The 6,081-nt window shown below is 41.7% G+C and overlaps 2 pseudogenes; both read right to left on the bottom strand.

Annotated features, from left to right (window-relative positions):
• Nucleotides 1-372: 372 nt before the first annotated feature.
• LOC148578633 (uncharacterized) lies at nucleotides 373-1,873 on the bottom strand (annotated as a pseudogene).
• A 1,672-nt stretch (nucleotides 1,874-3,545) lies between these two features.
• On the bottom strand, nucleotides 3,546-5,836 carry LOC148578632 (uncharacterized; annotated as a pseudogene).
• Between the last annotated feature and the right edge of the window lie 245 nt (nucleotides 5,837-6,081).

The following is a 6,081-nucleotide window of genomic DNA, read 5'->3' as shown; positions in this document are numbered from 1 at the left end:
ATAAAAAACAAGTGGACTCTGTTCAGATCCCCTAACATGTCTGTTGCACAATGGATTGCAGAGTGAGAATAGATCTATAATTTCTATTAAAACAACACTCTGTTTGTGCAGATAATAAAGCATATAAAACATCTCTTGAGGACATGTATAAATTTCTCTAACCTTTAACTATGGATACCATCCATAATAATTACCAGGGAAGAAAATATTGATTACACAGTCACAGTTTACAAACGCCACAAAATCTAATATAATGTTGGAAAATTGGATACTTACATGAAATAATGGATCGTCATCACAGCAAAACCACCAATAAAATGGGTTCAACATGATGAACATCAGGAATCTAAATGCCAATTTGAATTTATTGTGTCAATCTGATAAGGAGGCCTTCGATATGCTTTTTCGCCTCTTCAATAGCCCATCCATTAACTTGAAATACGCAGATTTATGCAAACTAACTCCTTTCTGCTCTGATTCTTGAAATAGTTTCATTGCCTCTTTGTACTTCCCTTGAGTACAAAAATTAGTTATCTGTTCTGAGTAATCCATGTTTAAACCTTTCCTCCCCATTTCATCCATCATCTTAAAAGATTCTCCCAGATTTCCTGCTTTACAATAACCATCGATCATAGTATTATAAGTAAAACAGTCCGGTGAAAACCTACTCTCTACCATCTTTGCCACGACACAGCCAACTTCATCCATCTTACCTTCCTTACAGTACCACTTCACCATTATATTGTGAGTCACCGCGTTCGGCATGACTCCCTTTCCCTTCATTTCCTCAACCAACTTGAATGCCTCCACACTCCCCCGCCACTGAAAACACCCGTCAATCAGAGTATTGTAGGTAACCTCATCCGGCATCACCCTTAGGCTCTCCATATCATCCTTAAGGCTAATCGCCTCCTTGACCTTCCCCTCGTCGCACAAACCCCTCATGATTTTATTATAAGTCCAAATATCCGGTACCATGTCGTTTGCTCTCATCAACTCGACAACCTTGGCAGCCTCCTTCAACCACCTCAACTTACAATAGCCATGAAGCAAGATATTATAGGTGTTCCTATTTAGCTTTCATCTCAAGCAAAACCCCCCTAACCTTACTCAATTGGCCCTTATGCATCAACAATAGTATTGTAAGTGATATTATCAGGAGAACAAGTAAAATCAGTCATTTGGTTCATGAAGCTAAGAGCATTATTAAAATTATTATCAAGACAAGAACCATGGATCGAGATGTTGAAGGTGGTGGTGTTTGGGGTTATACCGAGCTTAAGGGAATCATTAAAGACTTGTTTGGAGAGGTGAATGGAGTGGGAGGAATGAGGGTGGCGGCGAACGAGGGAGGAGATGAGGGAGTGGCAGGTGAGGAGGTTGGGTTTAATGCGGAGGTGCTTCATCTTGTTGAAGAGCTGGAAGGCGAGGTCGGGGTGGTCAGAGAGGGCGTAGGCAGAGAGGGAGGTGTCGAGGAGTGGCTGCGGGAGACGGGGGCGGCGGAGGAGGAGCTGGTAGAGGGAGTGGCGGGGGTGGTCGGAGGAGATGAAGTTGAGGAGGAGGGAGCGGGCGGTGGAGTAGAGGCGGTGGACGAGGAGGCAGGGGAGGAGGGCGAGGAGGGGCTCAGGGGGGTGGAGAGAGAAGGGTGGGGAGAGTGGCAGAAGATGTGGAAGAAGGAGAGGAGGGTGGCGGAGTGGGTGCGGTGGAGTTGGGTGGAGGAGAGGACGGAAAGCACCGTGGGAAGGGTGGGATTTTGGATTAAGAGTTTGAGCGCGGAGTGGGGGTCAGGGTGGCTGGTGAGGATGGTGGTCATCGTTTTCAGCAGCTGAGCTTCCGATGAGGCTGCGGCGGCTGGGTCGGTGGTGGTGGTCATTTTTATCGCATTAGGGTTTAGGGTGGTAATCAGCTAAACGGGGAAGGAAAAAAACACAAATGATGTCTGTTGTAATGACCAAGCAATAAGCGGAAAAAAAAATCATGAGAACTAACCCAACAGATGTTGATGGAGTTGTCCACAGTATTGCATAAAAGCCATGCAGATTCATTGTTGGCAACCCAAACCTGTTATCCTATAAATAAATGAAATAATTAGGATACTCGAATAAAAAATACACTTTAACATGCTTATTTCCTAATTAAGTAATGAAGAGGGTATTTTTGAGTTTTTTTCCCTTAAACATTTTGTCTTTAATCATCTTAACATCACTTAATGGCATGAATCCAAACAGATCATTTTCAAAACTTCTGACACTAACAATGCTATAGTTCCTGACATGGTTAAAACTTAGGAAGTCTATTAGCTAGAGATCCAATATGTAATTGTGAAGGCAAATTTATCTTATATTTTTATTTTTAGAAGCTTCACATTTTAATTTGGAGAGGAGGAAAGGGGGGAGGTGGGATATAATTTTCTTATTGTATTGAGAATCAATGAGAAAGTCTCGAATAAGACACCCTTTTTCCTCCTAAATCTAATTCCACTATCACATTTCTCTCCAAAACTCTGAACTATCTTCCAATAAACAGTTCAGGGTATTAATACATTTGAACAAATCTCTCTCTTTTCTGTTCTGTTACAAATTCATACACAATCTGCCGATTAGAGAGCCACCATTAGTCCACAAAAAAGGAAGTTGGCCCTAATTTAAACATCTGGTAAATCCAGTCGTACTGGTGCAGCCACAACATCGATGTAGGAATCAAGTAGTGTATTTTTTTCAGAGCTCATAACAATCACAGTGAAGACAAATAGGATGATATTCTAAGAATGAGAAAGTTCACGGTAAAATAATTACTTTCGCTCAAATTAGAGGCACCCTAAATCTTACTACAAGGAGAAGCAAGATTTAACGAAAAAACAAAAAGTAAAACTTTGACTGATGCAATGTTAAAAACAGAAAAATTAAGTCAACCATATAGAAGACAGCTAAAATAAAATGATCCAGTCAAACATGAAAAGCGGAATGCATTATTTTTGTGGCTACACAAAATAAAATCAGACGGACTGACGATTGTATTTATGAACAAATAAAGTGAAATTCAGTACACGGACCATGCTGGGTAGGCAACAGGTTGGATAAGAACCAAGGACCTTCTGATCCTTCAAGAAATCCCGCTAAAACAGAATGCACCTTATTCCAAATGGTAGTTTGCTCTTATTATCATTTAAAACAATAAAAAACAAGTGGACTCTGTTCAGATCCCCTAACATGTCTGTTGCACAATTGATTGCAGTGTGAGAATAGATCTATAATTTCTATTAAAGCAACACTCTGTTTGTGCAGATAATAAAGCATATAAAACATCTCTTGAGGACATGAATAACTTTCTCTAACCTTTAACTATGGATACCATCCATAATAATTACCAGGGAAGAAAATATTGATTACACAGTCACAGTTTACAAACGCCACAAAATCTAATATAATGTTGGAAAATTGGATACTTACATGAAATAATGGATCGTCATCACAGCAAAACCACCAATAAAATGGGTTCAACATGATGAACATCAGGAATCTAAATGCCAATTTGAATTTATTGTGTCAATCTGATAAGGAGGCCTTCGATATGCTTTTTCGCCTCTTCAATAGCCCATCCATTAACATGAAATACGCAGATTTATGCAAACTAACTCCTTTCTGCTCTGATTCTTGAAATAGTTTCATTGCCTATTTGTACTTTCCTTGAGTGCAAAAATTAGTTACCTGTTCTGAGTAATCCATGTCGCCTGAACTAAGTATTTGTGAAGTGTCTTCACTTATCATATTTGGACTTGTCTCTAGGAGTTTTGACATGAATTTCTTTGCTTCCTCAGTTCTCCCAGCATGAGTAAGTGCACCAATGATGGTAGTATAAGTATATCGGTCCGCCCCCAATTTTTTCTTCTCCGTCTCAGTCATGAGGTCAAATGCTTCATCAAGTTTCCCTTCTTTGCAAAGGACGGAAATCAACGTGTTGTACGTAACTGCATCAACGGACTTACCTTTAATGATCCATGTGTTAAATAAATTAAAGGCCTTCTCGAACATACCATGTTTGCAAATCCCTCGAAGAAGAATGTTCATGTAATAACATCAGGCTTGAATGAGTTCTCAACCATTCTGTTATAGAACAAGAATGCTTTCTCCAATGCTCCCTCCCGACAGAAACCATGAATAATTATGTTACACGTAGCTTCATCGGGGGCCAAACCTTTATCTAAAAGCTCATTCAATTTATCTACAGCCTGATCAGTTTTTAAAGAATGGCACAACCCCCCAATTATAGTATTATAAGTGACAACACTAGGAATGATCCCCTTCTCCTTCATCTCATCCCAAAGCTTCAGAGCTTTGTTTGATTGATCATTTTTAAAGTATCCCATGATTAGAGTTCCATAGGTTACCTCATCGAGAATATAACCTCGCTTTGTGGTCTTCACAGTCAACTCGTATGCCTCTTTCAGCAGCTTCTCCATGCACAATTTATGCACTATAGTGTTCAGAGTAAAAGTATCCATCTTTAAACCTTTTCTCCCCATTTCATCCATAATCTTAAAAGCTTCTCCCGGATTTCCTGCTTTACAATAACCATTGATCATAGTATTATAAGTAAAACAGTCCGGTGAAAACCCACTCTCTACCATCTTTGCCACGACACAGCTGGCTTCATCCATCTTACCTTCCTTACAGTACCACTTCACCATTATATTGTGAGTCACCGCGTTCGGCTTGACTCCCTTTCCCTTCATTTTCTCAACCAACTTGAATGCCTCCACACTCCCCCCCACTGAAAACACCCGTCAATCAGAATATTGTAGGTAACCTCATCCGGCATCACCCTCAGGCTCTCTATATCATCCCTAAGGCTAATCGCCTCCTTGACCTTCCCCTCGTCGCACAAACCCCTCATGATTGTATTATAAGTCCAAATATTCGGTACCATGTCGTTTGCTCTCATCAACTCGACAACCTCGGCAGCCTCCTTCGACCACCTCAACTTACAATAGCCATGAACCAAGATATTATAGGTGTTCCTATTTGGGGAAACCCCGCTACCTTTCATCTCTAGCAAAACCTCCCTAACCTTACTCAATTGGCCCTTATGCATCAAGAAAAGTATTGTAAGTGATATTATCAGGAGAACAAGTAAAATTAGTCATTTGGTTCATGAAGCTAAGAGCATTATTAAAATTATTATCAAGACAAGAACCATGGATCAAGATGTTGAAGGTGGTGGTGTTTGAGGTTATACCGAGCTTAAGGGAATCGTTAAAGACTTGTTTGGAGAGGTGAATGGAGTGGGAGGAATGAGGGTGGCGGCGGACGAGGGAGGAGAGGAGGGAGTGGCAGGTGAGGAGGTTGGGTTTAATGCGGAGGCGCTTCATCTTGTTGAAGAGCTGGAAAGCGAGGTCGGGGTGGTCGGAGAGGGCGTAGGCAGAGAGGGAGGTGTCGAGGAGTGGCTGCGGGAGACGGGGGCGGCGGAAGAGGAGCTGGTGGAGGGAGTGGCGGGGGTGGTCAGAGGAGATGAAGTTGAGGAGGAGGGAGCGGGCAGAGGAGTAGCGGCGGTGGACGAGGAGGCCGGGGAGGAGGGCGAGGAGGGGCTCAGGGGAGGAGGAGAGAGAAGGGTGGAGAGAGTGGCGGAAGATGTGGAAGAAGGAGAGGAGAGTGGCGGAGTGGGTGCGGTGGAGTTGGGTGGTGGAGAGGACGGAAAGCACCGTGGGGAGGGTGAGATTTTGGATTAAGAGTTTAAGCGCGGAGTGGGGGTCAGGGTGGCTGGTGAGGATGGTGGTCACTGTTTTCAGCAGCTGTGCTTCCGATGAGGCTGCGGCGGTTGCGTCGGTGGTGGTGGTCATTTTTATCGCATTAGAGGGGTGGTAATCAGCTAAACGGGGAAGGAGCTGCTTCCCTTATTTTATTTATTCAATTTAATTATTTTTTATTTTATTACTTTATATCTTAAATAAATACAGTGTAATTTGCCATCTACATTTTATCAAGATTTAATTATTCAATCAATTGTTCACCGAAAAAAATTATTAAATTAATTTATAATTTCTATTTAATTAGGCATTAATTTTTTAGCTTAATTTTGATATAA

The sequence above is a fragment of the Arachis ipaensis genome, chromosome B1, assembly GCF_059453495.1.
Source record: "Arachis ipaensis isolate K30076 ecotype BB chromosome B1, ASM5945349v1, whole genome shotgun sequence".
Taxonomy (NCBI): domain Eukaryota; kingdom Viridiplantae; phylum Streptophyta; class Magnoliopsida; order Fabales; family Fabaceae; genus Arachis; species Arachis ipaensis.
This window is presented reverse-complemented; position numbering and strand designations above follow the sequence as displayed.